Below are 19,699 nucleotides of genomic sequence, written 5' to 3' on the forward strand. Positions count from 1 at the left end.
CCTCTCTGGACCGGCTTGAGATACATCTTTGGATGCATGACAAGGTATGGCTGGCCTTGCTGGCTGCGGTCTGGCAGTGGCGGCTCGTGTTCATCTTGGAGTCAATAATGACTCCAAGATCCCGTTCCGCCTCTGTGCTTTCAAGAGGGAAACTCCTCAGCCTGTATGTATGCTGTGGGTTCCTTCTCCCAAGGTGCAGCACCCTGCATTTGTCTACATTGAACTCCATCCTATTCTCATCTGCCCACTTTTGTAGTCTGTCTAAATCTAGTTGCAGCCTCTCTCTCCCTTCAAGTGTGTCCACCTTGCCCCACATCTTAGTGTCATCAGCAAACTTGGACAGCGTGCTTTCCACCCCCTTGTCCAAGTCGCTGATGAAGATATTAAACAGTGCAGAGCCTGAGGACCGAGCCCTAGGGTACCCCACTGCTCACATCTCACCAGGTTGAGTACAACCCATCCACTGCTACTCTCTGGGTGTGCCCCATCAGCCAATGTTTTACCTATCCAACTGCGTAGGCATCAATGCCACAGTCGCTTAATGTATTGATGAGGATGGGGTGAGAGAGAGTGTCAAAGGCCTTCTTAAAGTCTAGAAAGACTACGTCCATGGCGACACCATCATCCAAGGATTCAGTTACCTGGTCATAAAAGGCAATCAGGTTGGTCTGGCAGGACCTGCCTTTGATGAACCCATGCTGATTGCCCCTGAGCATGATCTCCCCTGCAGGCCCCCCACAGATGTGCTCCTTGATGATTCTCTCCAAGATCTTCCCGAGCACCGAGGTGAGGCTTACAGGCCTATAGTTACTTGGGTCCTCCTTCCTCCCTTTCTTGAAAATTGGGACCACATTAGCCAGTTTCCAATCCCACGGCACCTGGCCAGATGACCACGAATGCTCATACAGCCGGGCCAAGGGCTCTGCGATGACCCCTGCCAGCTCCCTCAACACCTTTGGGTGGACGGCATCTGAACCTGAAGATTTAAAAATGTCTAGCCCTTCCAGAAGATCCCTAACTACATTTGCACTGACTGAAGTCCTGACAGAGCTATCCCCGACATTGTCCCTACCTCTGGTAGGTGGGATGTCCCAGTCCCTGTTCAAGAAAACAGAGGCAAAGAAACTGTTAAAAATATCAGCTTTCTTGTCTGGTGTAGCCCCAAGATTACCATTTGCATCTTGCAGGGGCCCTACATTGCCCAGTGCCCTCTTCTTGCTCCCAATGTACTTGAAAAAGGACTTTTTGTTGTCCTTAATCCTGGATGCTAGCCTGAGTTCCATCTCTACCTTGGCCTTCCTAATAGCCCTCCTACACTCACGGGCTGAGGAGGAGTACTCCTCCTTTGTGATAGTTCTTCCCTTCCACTGGTTGTACACCCCCCTTTTAGTCCTCAGGCATTGCTGAATGCCCTTGCTGAGCCAAGGGGGTTTCTGAGCACTCTCACGCTCCTTGCTTCTCTCAGGGACTGTTATCCTTTGGGCCTGGAGGATCGCCTCCTTAAGGTATGACTATCCCTCATGGACCTCATCTCCTCTACCTTCTGGGCCCTCAGTCCCTCCCCCACTAGTCTCCTAAGCTCATTGAAGTTGGCCCTTCTGAAGTCAAGGGCTTTAGCCTTGGTGTAAGCCCTTGACACCCTGTGTTGGATAGTGAAATCCAGCAGGTGATGATCGCTATTGCTCAGGTGGTCAAGGACCTGCAGTCCCCTCACCAGGTCATCCCACATGGCCAGGACCAGGTCCAGCAAGGCGTTACCCCTAGTGGGGCTGTGTACTTCCTGGATAAGGTGAAGGTCCTGTAATATAGCCAGGAACCTACGCAAGCGGTCAGACCTGGCTGTCTGCTCCTCCCAGCAAATTTCGGAGTAGTTTAGGTCACCCATGACAATAACATCCCTTGACCTAACCACCTCTATAAGCTGACTGAAGAAGTCCTGGTCCAGCTCTTCCTCCTGGTTGGGTGGTCTACAGTAGACACCCACTATAAGGTCCCTTTCGCCACACCCCCCTTGTAGTTTGACCCATAGTGTCTCTGCCCAACCCTCCTCTAACCCGAAACTAATCCTTGATGATGTGAGGTGCTCTTTGACATACAGCGCAATCCCATCTTTCCTCTCTGCCCTGCCTCTTCTATATCACTTCTATATCCCATTCGGGGATACACCCTAGTTTAGTAGGGCTCTGTGAAGCTTTGATCCCTGACTTGATCCAGCAAAGATTCGGCCCGATTCAGTGGCTGAATCTCTGAATCCAAATAGAATCAGAGGACCCTTTAATCTCTCTGAATCGAATTGGAACCCTCCAAATCAATTCAGAGAGATTCGGCAATTCAGATAAACACAGCTTTAAATGTTTTTTCTACATGCCTCTCGGTAGCAAGTGGCTTGTGAATGCTGAGATGCTGGGGCACATGGAGTGTCCCACAGAAGTGCAGGGGGCTCCCCAGTGCACTCAGCAGCAGACCTGGAAGTGGACCAGAAGCACTTCTGGTCCACTTCCAGGTCTGCCAGAGACAGCATGCGGAGGGTGGGGGCCCTGTGCCTCCCCCCCATGGCTTGGCAACTGGTGCCTCTTTGGTCTGGGGGGGCACTCGGGGTCCCCCCGTGGCCGATTGCTGAGCCAGGGAGGATGGGGGAGCCCCAGCGCGCTCCACAACAGACTCAGAAGTGTACCGAATGTACTTCCAGTCCACTTCCGGGTTGGCTGCCGAGCAAGCAGAGGCTCTGCACCACGTTCCTGTGGGAAGCTCCACCCACCCTAGCATCACATCGTTCATGAGTTGCACCTGGTACCTAGAGGTATGTAGAAAAAAACATTTAAAGCTGTGTCTATGTCTGAATCACTGATTCTCTTAATCAGCATCAAATCTTTAGATTTGGATTCAGCCGAATCGAATTGGGGACAGTGATCTGAATCAACAAATCAAATCACTGTCCAATTCAGGCTGAATCCAAATCAAATAGGGCCAGCTTCACACACCTCTATTGTTTAGCTTCTTCACTACTCTGCTCTACCTTCTCTATGTCCTTCTTATGTGATGCCTAGAACTGCACAAATAAATCCATCTTGGGCCTATCTATTGCCAACATTTTCTGAGTCTTATAAAATAGACTTACTTTAGTGCAACTCAAAATCCTTTTCTCTTTTCTTCAACGGTATTACATTGCTGACTCATACAGAATTTGTGGTCCACCATAATCCCCACATATTTCTTGTCAGCGCTCCTGACAAGCCAATTCTTTTCCATTCAGTATGTGTACATTTGTTTTTTCTGAGGTGTAAAAACTTATGTTACTCCATGCTGTATTTCACTTTGGAGGTCTATAGCTCAATTATCCAATTTGTTAAAATCCCACTGAATTTTAATCCTCTCTTCAAAAACATTTGCAAGCCCTCCTACAACAGGTGGCTGGACACCACCACCAAGGCCATCCTCGCCCTTCTAGGCCTCCAGCCCTGCCACCTCTGGGCCAGCCAGGACTGGTGGCTGCAACCTGTGTCTTAGAACATGAGGATCTCTGTCAGTTAGTGCATAAAGGGCATGGACTTGCATGCACTTCCCAACCAATGATAGTGGTCGGTGCTGGTGATCCACTATGCCTGCAAAGCCTTGACCTTTATGGAGCACTGTCAGGCTGACTGCTCATATTCACTCTCCTGCATCCAGCCTGACAGTCCCTCATGCATGAGGGCATTTTCCAGAGGTGACAGAGCTGGAGGCCTAGAGGGCGCCTGCTTTGCATGAGCTGGCACTGCACCTCTGCCTCACCCCACAGTATCAAAATGTTGCCAGTCTTCTCCTGTGATCACCTGGGGCCCCAGGTGGTAGGTACTGATGTTGGTGATGACAAGGCCTTCAGGGCTCCCATGCTGGCTCTCCAGGCTTCTGCGTGGTTGTTCCTGTGCTGCTGGGCCTTGTCAGCTGCACCCAACGCAGGGGCATGGTGCAGGACTGGCAACTGCATGGCTAGGTAATGCCCCACAGCACATGCAGGCTCCAGGAGGGTTGCTAGGGGTGGACTGTGGGCAGCTTGAGCTGGGCCCAGTGACCAGGAGTTGCCTGAAGCTGGGCCTGGATGGTAGCAAGCCTGGAAGGAGCCTGAAGCAGCCTGTAGGCCTGGACAGCAGGAACCTGGCAGCCGCGCGGCACTACAGCACCAGGCAGCAGTGTTGGGGTGCAGACAGGCTGATACAACTAGCCTGCAGCCTGCCCAGGGGGCCACAGGGGCCTGTAGTGGCCACAGGCTGCCTGTATATGCTCCAGGGCTCAAAATGCTACGCTACTGTGCAGTAAGCATCTCATGTAGATGTACCCACTGTCTGATATTTTGGTCATTACATTGTAGTATAATTGGGGGAAAATTATAGTCTGAAAAGTAAACACACTTGAGCAGTGCCCCAACACTTAACTTGCATCCTGTTTTATCCACAAGAGAATGCACACACCCACCATTTTAATCTTCCAACTGCCATAGACTTAAGAGAATGATGATAATTTACATTCACTGATGAACACTTTCTGGGCAGGCTTTTAATACGCAAAACTAACTGTGATGCTGGTTAGGGGCTTTCTGTTTTATGTTCATTCTCTAGTTTCTCTTCTAAATTGGTTCGTTTTCTTGTTCATTCTCTTGCTTTATTAGTTATTCTGTCCTCTTGTATACGCCACCCTGAGCCTTTGTTTTGAAGGAAAGTAGAAAAAATGTTAAATAAAATAAATAAATAATAATCTACCGAGTGGCCAGTATCAAACAGCATCGAAAGCTTTGCAGCAATGTATCTAAAATACAATGGTTGCTTTATAAACAGCATAGATGTAGTCTGTATGGTTTTAGTAGCCAAGACACACTACCCTGTAGCAGATGCAGGTCAGCAAGAAGGAAGGTTGTAGCAGCAGGGGAGAGCTTCAAACACATGTGTCCAATGTCTGAGACCAGAAATCTTAGCAGTGAGGGGGTTGCAACTGCACCCCCTCCAGATCCTCTCCTGCTACTACCAGTTTTAAATTTCTATAAGCAAAAAGACCCAAGGAAAGGAAATCTGTGCCTGAAAGCTTCTCTAAAATCTCTCCTAACTATACAATTTGTCCAATAAAAGATCACCAAAACATTCTTGCCTTGCATACAAACCCCACTCTCATTTTAATGCATAAAATATTTTATTTGCTATGGCTAAAAGGCTGTAAGAGAAACAAATAAACAGATAATCAATATTTCAGTTTTCATTTTACAATGTACAATTACATCTGTAATTGTATTTTCCTGGAATATCAGGTACAGTAAAAAAACACACACCCCCAAAACACTCAAGGATGTTGTAAGGATAACTATAATATTCTGTATTCAGGAAATAAAGTGGTTTGAATATCACTTACAACCCATTATAGAAAGATGAGCCAACAGCTGTTCTTTAGTCCCTGCATTCTACAATGACTTGAAAGATGGAAAGTGCAGACAAAGCAATGTGGGGATTTTTTTTGTTTTTCATTCCCAGTTCAGAGCCCTCTGAATTTCAAACAATAGAATTCTTCATGATAGGAATAAGGAGCTAAATATTGGTCTGAATGATGCAGTTTTAAATGCTTGTAAGAAAGTCACAAGGGAAAGGAACTCCTTTCTTAACAAATTTTTTCATACCTAAATAATGTTTGTTGATAATGCCATCTGCTGGCTGTTAGAAGAAAAATCAATACTTGCATATGTTTCATTCTTTTCCCTGCCTCTTTTACACTGAAGAAAAAGATTGCAAATTCAGTAATTCACATGGAGATATCCACTTTGCCAGTTTTGGTTTTGTTTTATTAGTAGTTCTCTGATTATGGTGTGCAGATGCTTCTAAACCCAAGCCTGATAAATGTATTAGAAGCAAAGGAGGGGAAACACCTGAAAGAGCAGTAAACAAATACAGCACAGGTCATCCATAAGAACATTAACTTAACCCCCACTCCCACAAAAAAAAAAGGGAGCAAGAATTTTGGGGCCTAAAATTACAAGTCACATGGCATGTTTGCTCTCTAGGGGCTTTATAGGAGCAGGCATCTTTCATCTTCTACCTCCATTGAGCATCCAACAAAATTACAATCAATCCTTTTAAAAAAATTAAGTTTGCCTGAGAGGGCTCGATTCTGCCAGGTACAGACACACAGTAAGGGTGAAATGATTGTTATACTTAGACCACATTAACAGCAAGTGCCCACAAATTAAAGCTCGTTAACAAATGTTAAGCATCTTCTAGGCATTTTAAAGTTATGCCACTTGAGATGAGGATTATTTTATGCCCTAAAATTGACAGCTGGAACAGCCAAGCAGAAGTGGTGGGGGAGGAGGGGAACAAGGGGAGGGAAGGGACAAGTGGGGAAGGGGTTGGCAAAGGTTGAGCCTGAAACAGTCTTCCAGGAGGTTCAATGTTAGGAAAAACTTCTTCACAGCTAAAAGGTGTCTAGATGTCCAGGACAACTGCTTCATCCACCTTGTCAACCCACAGGAGGTGGTTGCTGGCTTCAGCTGCATGGGTTCCTCCAACTGCATGGGTGCTATAGATGACACCCACATCTCAATCCTCTGTCCAGCCCAGGCTGGCCGGGCATTCATTGACTGCAAGGGTTTTTCCCCCATCATTTTGCAGGGCATCATTGATCACCAGGGTCACTTCACACACTTTTTCACCTACTGGACAGGCAGTGTCCATGATGCCAGTGTGATCTAAAATTCAATGCTGCCTGGGCTGATGGAGAGCGAGTGCTATGCTCCCAGGGTCCCCAGCTTCATTAACAGTGTCATCTTCCCTGCCCTTACCTTATCATCACGGCCCTGAATGGGCACATGCTGACATCCTGGTACATGATGTGGGGGCCAGTTTGGTGACAGTGTTTATGAAGGTCACCCAGCATATGAGGAAGGTCTTGAGCCACTGTTTGTCATCCCAAGTGCCCAGGATGATCTGCTTCCACTACCTGGTGTTGATGGCACAGGCCCAGAACCTGCACTTGATGGTCTGGAGGTGGTGCCAGAATATCCCAGTAGCCATAGCATCCTGGATAGCTTTGTCCTCATTGGCCATGTGGAAGTCCAGGATGCTTGCCAGGCACAGGGTGCAGTAGATGGCCCCCCTCAGGGATGGCTGGCTGCTGGGTTGGGGACATGAAGGTGCATGCCATGCTGACAAACTGCTGCATCATGTTCAGGTGGACATGTATGATGTCCCACAGGCTCCAGTGAGAGTTTAGCAGGATAACAAGGAGGACACGCCACACAACCTGGGTCTCCATTCTTGGACACGGGTGGCAGAAAGTCATGACAGAGTGCAGACAGTCTGGGACACAGAAACCAGTACAACTTACAACTGAGAGCAATCACTCTGAGTCTCTCCTGCAAGTCTGGCTCTGCAAACAGGAGGGTCGCAGATGAAGGGTCAGGGGTTGGGGGCATGCCTGGCCATGCCATCAGCCAGTCAGGTGGTCCAGACACTCAGTTTGTTCTCAGAGCAACTCTCCCAGAGCTCATTCATTATGAATGATATATTCATTTTCCACTCATTCTCAATCCAGTACTGATCATCACATGCTGTAGACGAACTTTAGGCATTACCACAGTTAAATTCAGGGTAGAGAATACTGTACAGATACGTTGTGAATGAGTCTCTTTGTTCCATAAATTTGCTGGGCCATGGTGTTCCCTCACTGGGTTTCATGAGATCAGGGCTGGTGCTATAGGGGTATGCCAGAGCTCAGGGGCTCATCTGGGCTCAGTCTGGTGTGTGTAAGATGGGGGGGGGGGGGGGGTTACGACATGATACAATGTTTTGTCTTGGCCCTAGGAATACTGGTGCCCCCCCTCCCCCACCCCCCTTTGCACCTGCTCCGTGTAGTCTGCTGGCAGAGCTGGGAGCTGCCTCTAGGCAGAGGAGCTATGTGGTTCCAGCACTGTGGGAACAGTGCATGAACCACAGGGGAAACCTTACTCTTCTGTCCCCACAAGCCCTCTATCCCCTGCAGGTAAGAGACCCGCAGGGTGTGGAGCACAGCAACAGTCCTGCTGCCCTGGAAATAGGGTAAGGTATCCCCTTCGCTCCCTGAGGCTGCCCCAGGCTGAGGCACCCTTGTCTACGGGAGATACCCTCCAAAGCAGGGGATCCTGTGTGGACAGACACTGGCCCCAAGGACTCCTTCCTCCTCCCTCCTGTGCCAGCAGCTGAGGCAAGAAGCTGTGTTAGGGAATGCGAGGGAGAGAATTTCCCAGGGCCTCCTCCCCTATCCCCAGGGATGCATTCTCCCCCATTCCCCACCGCCAGCCCCTTGGATGCAAGGGTAGTTGGTGAGGGGGCAAAGCTAAGGGATCCCAGCCTGGCTCCCGAGGTGGGGGCAGGAGGCAAAAAGCTCAGCAGAGGGGGCTTTCTCCTCCTGTGCCATGCAGACCCCAGCAGGACTGAGACAAGATTGCCTAAACTGTTAGGCTGTCCCAGTCAGCTGAGGATGAGGTGGGGTTGGGGGAATCTCAGCCCGACTCAGCAGCGTGAAGGTGAAAAGCCCCTAGTGGGGGCTTCTCCCCTCCCCTCATGCTGGACAGACCCTGGCTGGGGGTCTGGTGCCAGGCCAGGGATGCTTTCCATCTCTCCCCCCACAGGTGGAGGGCTGAGGAGTGGGTTAGCCTGAGGTGATGCCAGCCTGGCTAGCTGAGCTGCAGGTGGGGTGGGAGGAAAAAAAAGAGAGTAAAATGCCCCCTCCCTTTTTCCTCCCCTTGCTTTATTGACCAAGGCTAGCAGGCCCATTTCTCTGCACACCATCCTGAAGAGCTGCCAAGTAGGAAGCAGGATGGGGAGTAGGGGCTTTACTGCCGCAATTCTGACAGCTCTGACGGCATAGCCCAGAGCTGCAAAGGAAGCTGGGATGCTGGGGGACTGTAAGTTAACTTGAAAATTGGGAGGGGATCTGGGACAGAAGTTCCATAACTTGTCTGAACTAAGGTCAAGTAAGCCTGATACTATATCCATCCAGGTTTATCTTAAACCAGTTTTGGCCACTTTGAAAGCAGCTTAGGTACACTGAACTTCTGTTCTGCTACAGGTTTAAACCAGTTTCTAATCACTTAAACTGGTTTATATGTAACTTCTGTCCCTTGCCCAAGTGGTAGGTCAAAGCTGTGCGCATTAGAGAGAGTATTAACTCTTAATGTGCAACTGTTTACAGCACATGCTGACTTTAACACTGACCAACATTCCTTAGGATTAACAGGTGCTAATTATAACATGTAACTACATGCTAAAATTCAACTTCACAATACTTAACTCAGACTGCTGACTAGTGGAATTCGCCAGCATGTTATGTCCCCAGGTTCCCTATGCTGTCCATGAGGGAAAAGTCAGATTCCTAAGAAAAAGGGTCCTCAGAAAACACCAAAAGCAAAATGAAAAAGGAAAAAAAGGCAGGGTTTGGGGTGACCTGGCCAAAGACATCCCTCCCTATCCCACTTGGCAATGTTGATACATGTATACCATGCATCATTTATGCTTGTTCTTATTCTACTGAAACATTAATTTATACATTCATTTTTCAAACAGCATGCATGCTCATAATATCTTTAAGTCTAGTGGTTTCTCTCAATGCAAGAGAAAATAAAGTTATCATGGAAAACAGACTAATAGTTGTCTAATCTTAGTTTCCCTGGGTTTTATTAAAAAAAGCCCATGGCAAATAAAAATAAAAACCCAAACTACTTTGATTACAATTTCATACAAATATTTCAGTAAAGTTGGGTTTGTTTTGATTTTTTAAAGTATGTTCTAAAAATTTGTGGCATTTACTCCCTGGGCATACATTATTTTTTCATGTTATTTCTGGTTTCATCTAATAATTTTATTTCACAGTTGAAATTTATACTTTAAAACTGATATGTCCTCAGTTGATAGAGAAAAGGAATGTCTATTTTTTTTTCTTATAAAAGATCATTGTGATGCCTGTCACTGACTTCTTAGGGACTTGATAATACATGGATCATTAATGCATTAAGACAGTAATGGTTCCAATGGAGCCATTACTATCTAATGTGTAAATTCTACCAATGATGTCCATTATGCATAGTAACAAGATTGCTTAAACTGTTATGTATATAAAAGCGTAATTTAATCTGGGATTCTTTAATCTGCCTCCTCTTGATTCAATGAGTAGGTGGGTTACATTAAACATATTATGTAAGTCAGTAAACATATTTCTTACATCTTCCAAGCACAATAATGCACTTCTGGAACTGTTAGTTTGCACCTCTTTAAATCTGCAGACCATCCCAGACCTTATTTGGTTTTAACACACCCATCAGCCTTAACAACTTTCAATTAGACTAAATGAAAACACAGCTATTGGTCACTTTAACATAGGTATAGCTCAGGAGCGGGCAATTATTTTGGATGGAGGGCTGCTTACTGAGTTTTGGAAGCCATCGAGGGCTGCAGGACAGGCAGCCAGGGGCAGATAAATATTTATTTTCTAAAATTTTTAGGGGTCCAGATAGAATGGCCTGGTGGGCCACGTCTGGCCCGCAGGCTGCATTTTCCCCACCCCTGGTATAGCTGAAACAATAAGAACACAAGAATGAATAGAACAACTATTCACCCAAGGATTCTACAGAATCCAAAAAAACTTCCCCCTATACATACACAAGCACACATGGCACAAAACTAGCAATAGAAAATATTATAGATTAAATAAATAAAAACCCAAGAAGGCACAAACTTTGCCAGTCCCCTATCACTGCATGGCACAATAGTTGTTGTTTATGCTCAGGGAAAGGCAACCCCTCTCCTCTGCAAAACCCACAGTCCTTGCTGATCTGACATAAGGAAAATCTCCCTCTAAAACCCAAATTTATAGAGGTGATTTGGCATGACCCTGAGTGGAAGAAAAGGTACTCCAGCCAGAAGCCTCTGGATTTTCCAACCACTAGCTGCAGTGCTATTACATTCACTGTGCCCAGTGTCACTAAACAAAAATGCATTCATGAGGGCAGGGGATGGGGGTAATAAGGAAAATAAAGAGATAAAAGGGAGCTTTCAGAATAAGTCTTATTCCCCATTTTTATTTCTTGTTCAGTATTAGTAAAAATATCAAATTCTTCCCACCGCTTTTACCTTGGTCATGTATTGACACCTGCTTTTTCCCAGCCACAAATCTCTGGTGTTCATAACCTGGCTCCATGTTCTCTTTGGTTTTGAGCAGACAGTAAAGATAGCTGAGAAATTCCCAACAGTAGAAACCTTTCCAAGAGGAGCATTCAGTATAAGCATTCAGCCTGTAGCTGCCCCCTCTCCCCTACTCTCTTACCATCCCTAGAAGAGGTAACCTGACCTGCAGAAGGTAAGGGAAGCAGCAGCTGGAGCAATATGGCAAACCCCCAGCCTCCTCCCCAAACCAGAAACCTCAGTCTGGGAAGCAGGCGGCAGCTGCTCCTCTCCCCCCTCTCCTCTCCCAGTCTACAAGATGACCCCAGTCTAGGGAAGGCACAGAAGCCTTTCCCCACTGCTCATTTCCTCCCAAGACCGGAGGTGTGCAACAGCTGCTCCCCACACCCTCCTCAAACCAGGGTCACCCCAGATTATTTCCCCACTGCTCAACTCGTCTCAGAGTCCCCAGGAGTCATCAAGAGGTGGGGAACTATACAGGAGTTCATTCTCCCTGGAAAAACTCCCCTACAGGAGAGATCTTTCTCACTGAAAGAGGAAAATATTTCTTCTGCAGGAGACATTTCTCTTGTGGGACAAACTTGATAAATGTCTGTAGTTTTTTATTGGGAGAGCAAGGATTCTTTGGGTAGAAACATAATGCCTGTACATAGCTTTTGTATGTGATCCTTGAAGTCTTCAGGGCCTACAACTCAGCCCGGACAAGGTCTTTGTTCACCTAATGATATTTTTAAAAGGATCAATTCCAGGGACAGAAAGACACCAGTTTTATGGATAGTGAAAACTGAAAACCTGCTGGTAAGTGACAGCAACAGCAGCAGCTTACCCAAAAGAAAACCTGAGGCAGCATAGCGGGCATGCAACTAGGGACCCCAGGGCTGGGGACAGACAAGTCAAAAAGCCTGAGCTGCAGACAGGGAGCAGAGGGGAGGGGCCAGCCCTACTGTGAAGCAGAGAGCCTTGCCCAGGCTAGAAACCATGCAGGGATGCTGGAGAGTCTTATTTATCTTAAACCAACAGGGAGTCTGGGACAGACATTGCGTTAACCAGTTTGACCCAAATCAGTTAAGTCTGATACTACATTCAACCAGGTTTCTCTCAAACCTGTTTCAGCCATTTTCAAACTGGTTTATGTGCACCAAATGTGTGTGTGAATTTAGAGTTAGTTCCCAAAAGCTGGTTTCAGCTGTATGAATCTACATATACCATAAATATATTAGTGGGATGCAAATCCTCTGTTTTCTTCAGCCTCTGGATCTCTCCATCTCCCCGTTCATCTCCATCCTCAAATTTACTCAGTTCATTTCCATCTCCTTAATCCCCCATTACCCAATGTTTCTACTGGCCACAATTTCTACCTGCTCTCCCAAAATGCTACTTCCTCATAGCATTGTTCAAGTGAAGTTTTAGTGTTTTTGTCTATTTAAAGATGGACAAAGATGGACAAAAATAGATCCATCACAGAAAACACCAAAACACAGTATGAATACAACACAATATTTTACTTACCTACCAGAAGACAACAACTGTCATTTTGGAAGTCAGTAGTCAGTGGAATGACAGCAAACTAGAAAGAATTGAAATACCTAGGCAACAGCCTTGATTAATCTATAGTAATGATGGCACATTTTATTGAATATATTTCTATTATTTGTTTTGCTGAAAAACGTTTAAACTGATTTGGAAAATCATTCCATATTTATTGAACACGAGTAGCTTTTTGGTAGTTTCTTTAAAACGTGCCTTAGGTGATAATTAAGAGGCAAATGAAGTGAGATGTAAATTATGCATATGAAGCCATGAATGCAAATTTTCTAGCCAAAAGTTGAATGTTAAAAACAACGGAAATTTTGCAAATGTCAGTCCAATATTTTTTCAACTCAAAAGAATATGATGTGTGGTTATATCCAGTCTCCTTCTGGGAAGGACCTCTCAAACATTCTGTCTATAGAAAGTCCAGCTTTCAATAATTTTCACGGTTCAATAGTGTCAGTCAACAATTCTGATAAAAGAACCTCATGAGCAAGTGATTAGATGCAAATTTAAAAGTGTAAATACTATTTTTCTAATCAACTTCAGATAAAAATCATTTGTAGGTCATTCTGTTACTTGCATTTTGCTTTAATAATTAATTCTAGATGTATTATATCTAAGAAAACTTTGAGCGGAAAAATCTCTTTCCAGGTCAGGTATATTTTAAATAAGAACTGTAAAATTGTTCCTATAACAAAGTTGGGAAAAAATTTGTAAGCCAGATTGGCTCTTGTTTCAAAAAGAAGGCAAAAACTCCCACAGTCTGTACCAATCTGACCATGGAGGTAACATTCCTTCCTGACACGGTAATCAGTCTGACCCTGAGCAGAGGGACAAGACCCTCTAGCCATGAACCTCTGGCTTTGGTCCTAGCAGAAGCATTAGCACATCCCAGTCAAAAATCCCACCTTTGGGTGCAGCCAACACCCAATGCCTCTTGGAGTGAGGAGGGGCAGTCTTAAAAACACCATAGTACATAGAGTAGAAAGTGGGGTGGAGCAGGGTCAACCAGCAAAACTCAGAAGCATGAGAAAAACCCGTAGTAGAACATAGGCATTGCTACACCTAGATCATCCGCAACCAGTGGCTGCCCAATGTCTTGTAGAAATCACAGAAAGTTAGGGTTGGAAGGAACCTCAGGAGATCATCTAGTCCAACACCCTGCTCAAAGCAGGACCATCCCCAACTAGATGACCCCAGCCAAGGCTTTGTCTAGCTGGGTCTTGAAAACCACTCTGGGTAACTTGTTCCAGTGTTTTACTACCTCCCCTAGTGAGAAAATTCTTCCTAATATCTAGCAATTGGAGGCTGCTATTACGTCTCCTCTTATCTAGAGTAAATAAGCCTAGTTCCCTCAGTCTTTCCTCATAAGTCATATCCCACAGCCTCCTCACCATTTCTGTTGCCTTCCACTAGGCTCTCTCCAATTTGTCCTCTTCTTGAACATCTCCAATGCTGTAGAGTCCACAACTTTGCTCGACAGTCTATCCCATTGCCTTACTATCCTAACAGTGAAGATGTTTTTCCTGATATCCAAACTAAACGTACTTTTCTGCAACTTCAAGCTATTGGTCTGTGTCCTCCTTTCTGCAGCAAGAGAGAAAAGGTGCTTTCCTTCTTTATGGCAGCCCTTCATGTATTTGAAGGCTGCCGTCATGTCACATATTAAGCACCTTTTCTGCAAGCTGAGTATGTCTAGCTCCTTCAGCCTTTCCTCATATGGCTTGCCTTCCAAGCCCTTGATTATCTTTGTTGCCCACCTCTAGAGCCTCTCTACCTTCTCCACATCCTCTTTAAAATGTGGAGCCCAGAACTATACACAGTACTCCAGATCAGGCCTAACTAGTGTCCAGTAGTGAGGCACTGTCACCTCCCACGTCTTGCACCTAATGCTTCTACTGATGCATCCAAAACCACATTTGCCTTTTGTGTAGTTGCAAACGGCAAGCTCATATTGTGTCTGGGATTTACCAAGACTCACAAATCCTTTTCCATAGTGCTGCCATCTAGCCAGGTGTGTTTTTGATTATTCCTCTTGAGAGGCAGCACCTTGCATTTGTCCACATTGAACTTCATCCTATTAGCTCTACCCCAGCTTTCCAATCTATTAAGAGCCTTCTGAATTGCACCTGCATTCTCTGTAATCACAGTCATTCCTAGTTTTGTGTCATCTGCAAACTTCCTCAAGAAGTTTCCATCTGAATCATTAATAAACATGCTGAACAGCAATAAATGCATTTTCCTTACAGACAGGTTCCCTAAATTTATTTTTGATTGAGTTCTCATTAATTAGTAGTTAGTTTTGTTTTTCCAGTGTGTATTGATATATTTAAAAGAACATTAGGCTGTAATTTTAAAATAGTATTATTTGAGATTGGAGCAGCAAGGAATCCCCATATTTTATATCTTGAAATAGCAACAACTTTTCCCCTCAAAATACAAAATGAACTGAGAAAATAAAAAAGTGATTATATTACTTTTTTATTACAAAGCCAAGAATAATATAGTCCTCTTCTGAAATATAAAGGTATTTAATCAGTTGATACAACAAAACGAATAGATAATAGATAGGCAGACAAGGTTCCTTGGGTGGATCTGATATCTTTTATTAGACCAACCCAAATAGTTGGAGAATAGTTATTAAGAAAGCTTTCGGGTTCAAAAACCCTTCGTCAGGCTAAAGAAGTTTCAGCAGGTAGTGTGTGCTCTTCCTGGGTGGAATGAAAAGTAAAGAAGCCAGAGGCTGGGCTGGGGAATCAGTTGTCAGGCAGATTATAATGTGTCAAAAATCCAATGTCTATATTTAGTCCATGGTTTTTAGTATCCAGGAGGTTGATGAAATGGAGTTCATAGGCTCGTCTCTGGGAAGTGTTGTGTAAGTTTCCTTTGAGGATCAGGATTGAGAGATTGGAGAGAGAGTGATTTTCTTGTGAGAAATGTGCCCCCACCAGTAACAGGGCATTTGGTGTATTGGATGAGGTATATTACATTTCTGGAGGTGCAGCTTAAGATCCAGGAATGCTGATGGCTCTGTTGTGGGGTGTAATAGTGGGGAGGGGGGGGTGGAGATGTGTTGGCAGGTTTTGCATTTCTTGTCATGGCACGGTCTGGATCCTTTTGGTGTGTTCTGGGCTTGAGGAAGTTTGCTTCTGGTGATGACGTTAGAGAGGTTCAATGCTTGTTTGAAGGCTAGGATGGGTGGCTCTGGGAAGATCTTTTTAAGAATAGGGTCTCTTTCTAGTATGGGTTGCAATTGTTTGAGGATTTTTCATACAGGGTCAAGGGAGGGGTGATATGTCATAACCAGCGGTGTGCGATTTGTGGGGGTAGATAATAGATATACATTACATTCTTTATACTCTCATATTCAGTCCCTTTTGCAAAGGAGATGCTTTCAATTTTATATGAAGTTCAAAGATAAATGTATCACCTTAAAAAAAGTTTTGCTATAGTGTGGCACCTCAAAAGCACCACATTAACCTGCTTTTAAACTTAACTCTTAACCTGTTCATAAACTTTATTTAAAAAAAAAAAAAATTAAACCAAGTTATTGGTTAACCTCATTAAATATTTTTTTTCAAAAACTAGTCCAGTAACAAGGGCCACCCTAGATCTTAATTCTAGCTAAAAATAGCCCTGTCAAAGGATCCACATTAATAGTCAACAGGAAATATTGCTATAGAGCAAATGAAGAACTACTGCTAAAACTGACAGCTTAATTTTAACCTTTATTTTTATCCACATTTTCTGAACAAAGTCCAGAACAAGAATTTATCACAGCTGGTTAAAGGTGAAAGGCTGAAGAGTAAGCCTGTGTACATATGATTGTAAGGGAAATTCTCCCAATATATTGACATGTTTTGATAAGTCATAAGCCAAACAAAACTCTAAATTTATCTCCCGTATGGCTGTATACTTTCTAGTCAGAATCCTTTATCTGGCACAACAAACCTTGATCCCAAAGGCATCCTTCAGATATAATGCAGCATTAAGCAATGAATAGCACAGGTAAGTAAAATCTTTTCTAAATTAAAATATAAAATACTGAGTCTGTTGGAGATTTCATTAGCAGATGCTTTCAGATGGGTATTTGAAATTATTAGAAATTATGCTATTTTTTAAAATGAAGCTGATGCCTTTTATTCCAATCTAGCTTGTTTGGTGGGGATGGAAGTGATCAGGGAGTCTAAAGCAAAACCAAGCCAGCAACAACTGTATCTGATAAGTGGTGCCACACACAATTTTACAAGAAAGAGCACAGGTCCTGCTGTAGTAAATCCTGACCAACAAAGCACAGAGATACAAGAAAAGGAGCTCAGGAGAGAACAACAATATCCTAGGATAAGATACTTCTCTGAAGCTGTGAGACTGTTAAATTGTGGGGTCAAAGACATTTCTACTGTAAAAAGGAATGCTTTCTATGCAGTAAATAATTTCACCATGGCTAGGGACAGAAGTTGCATATAAACTGGTTTAAGTGATCAAAAACTGGTTTAAACCTGTAACAGAATAGAAGTTCAGTGCGCATAAACTGGTTTTGGCCATTTTGAAACTGGTTCGAGATAGATCTGTTAAGTCTGATACTACATCCAACCAGGTTTAGGTCAACCCAGTTTATGGAACTTCTGTCCCTTCCTGGTTCAAGTTAACTCACAGTCCTGCAGCATCACAGAATGCTTTGCAGCCCTGGACTGTACCATCTGTTCTAGTGGAACAGGGACTGCCTCACCCCTCTGCTCCTTAGCCTGCTTCTTGCCTGCATCTGTCAGCCCACAGGGATGATGAGGAGAAAGGCAAGGGAACAGGCCCCCAGATCTCTCTAGCTAGGGTCTACACAGCACATGGGGGGCTTTTCAACCCTCAGCAGCCCTCCCCCTTCCCAGCTGCTGATTGCTTCAACCACTGCCACAGGTGGGAGGAAGTCCTCCAAGCTGGGTACCTGCCCATGCAGGCTGGCATGGGGGCACTGGGGATCCCCCACCTTGGGGGCCTTCCCCACCCCAACCCAGAGTCCCCCAAACCTGGGGACATTTGGCTGGGTTGGGAATGGCCAGCAGGCTGGGAGACATGCTCTAGCACCCCCTGCCTACTGGCCTGGGACAGTGCAGATCTCCCCCTGCCTTTCCCAATTGAAAACTGAATGTCAGTTCAGTTGGTTATCAGTTCAACCTATGCAGCTTAAAGGAAGCTGCCTAATCTAATTGATTCTGCCTCAGGCTTTTTGATTCCCTGTACTTAGCTCATAAGGACATACATTTATTTAGCATTCATTTACAGATCATTATTCTTTTTTCTATTAAGTGTCAACAGAATTTGCTATAAAGAGAACTGGAAATGGATCTAGAATAGTTTCCTTTAGGAACAATTGCCAATAGGTACATTAAACAGAAAACGTTCTTTTTGAGGTCAGAGATCCAAGTACATTTGTGAAATGTGAAACACGTTTGAAACTCCAATGCATGTAGAAAGAGCAAGAGAATCTCTCTTCAAACTCTTCCTTTCAGAGGCCTACTTTTTGGGTGAAGCCCAGGTGTCAGGCCCTCTCCCAGGATGGTACAGTCCTTTCTTTCCCCTTTTCAAGACAGCTTTTTAAGCTTCTGCACATTTTGTCCCAGAAAGGTGCATTTCTTTTGACACTCAGCACACAGTCCAATACCTTGCAAAGCAAGTAGTAGTCAACATATTTGGGGTGGTGTACCCAAATGGAGGAAGTCTGCTGCAAGGACCTCACTACTTTCAAATCGTACAATGGCAACAGGAGATGGAAAAATGAGAGTAGCAGAAACAGCGTGTTGTGGACTGAATCAACAGTATGGAGCCACCCACCCCACATGGAAACACTTGCCCAAATTGCAACAGTCTGTCAAACCCAGATTGGCCTCATCAGCCATCTTCAGACCCACAGATAAGACAATCATCCTCAACTGCAAAGGATTGCTGAAGAACAGTCAACATACTACCATCTAAGTTCAAAGCTACTTTCCATCATGTTAAAAACTACTGTTTTATTAGTTTATTAGTAACTACTGTTTTAACTAATAAAAGACCAGAGCAGGAGCATCCCTGGACAACAGAAATCTCTTGCTCTTTTGTTGCATAGTAACCTGTATCAGGTACAGTTTCATCTTCTGACAACAGCAGGAAGAAAATTGAATATCTTGTATTCTTCCTACATAATTTATCATTTTAATCTTTAACCTCTGGAGCTCTTCATTGTAATTTAGCCGAAGTGCTGCTTTTATATATAGAATCCACATAGCATTCTGGGGGGAAGGGGCGGGGGTGGGAGGAGGACTTCAGGCAGTTCCCTGAAGTTAAGTCTGTGAAGGGGAATAGGTGTGGGGGAGGGCAGATTGCCCCATGGTGAGGGAGGGAGTGGGGCAGGGCAGAGGCTGGGGCATTGCCCAGCCAGGGCAGTGAATGGGATCAGGACAGAGCTCCAGATGGCTTGTCCAGGGGGTCAGCATCTCAGGGCTTAAAATTAAATACCAGTGGCTTGAACTAAAGCTTGTCAAATGAGCTTTAGTTCAAAGTGCCACTGCCACCATTTTTAAGTGCAGGCATGCTTTTAACTGGAGCAGAGCCAAGTAGGGCAAGGGTAGATGTGGCCTGCCCACTGTGGGCTTGGGGCTCTCCACTCTGCTGCCCTTGTCCCAGGACCCCCATATCAGCTGCATACCCCCTGCCCACCCAGCAGCAGGAGGCACAACTTGCCTCCCCACCACCACTGCTGGGTGGGCAGAAGAAGCACAGCCAGTGTGGGGTTCCTGAGGGAAAGGCAACAGAGTGGAGAGCCCCAAGCCCACAGTAAGTAGCTCGCATCCACTCTGCACACAAGTCTCAAGGGCATATGCACCACCATGCCTTCCCTGGGGTGGGGGCATGCAGTGGCGAGGAACTGCCCCCCCCCCCCACCCCACCCCACAAACCTCCTGGACAAGCCACCTGTGGCTCCATCCTGCTCCCTGCCCCAGGTCCCATTCACCATCCTGGCT

This window comes from Alligator mississippiensis, chromosome 2, assembly GCF_030867095.1.
Source record: "Alligator mississippiensis isolate rAllMis1 chromosome 2, rAllMis1, whole genome shotgun sequence".
Lineage (NCBI taxonomy): Eukaryota > Metazoa > Chordata > Crocodylia > Alligatoridae > Alligator > Alligator mississippiensis.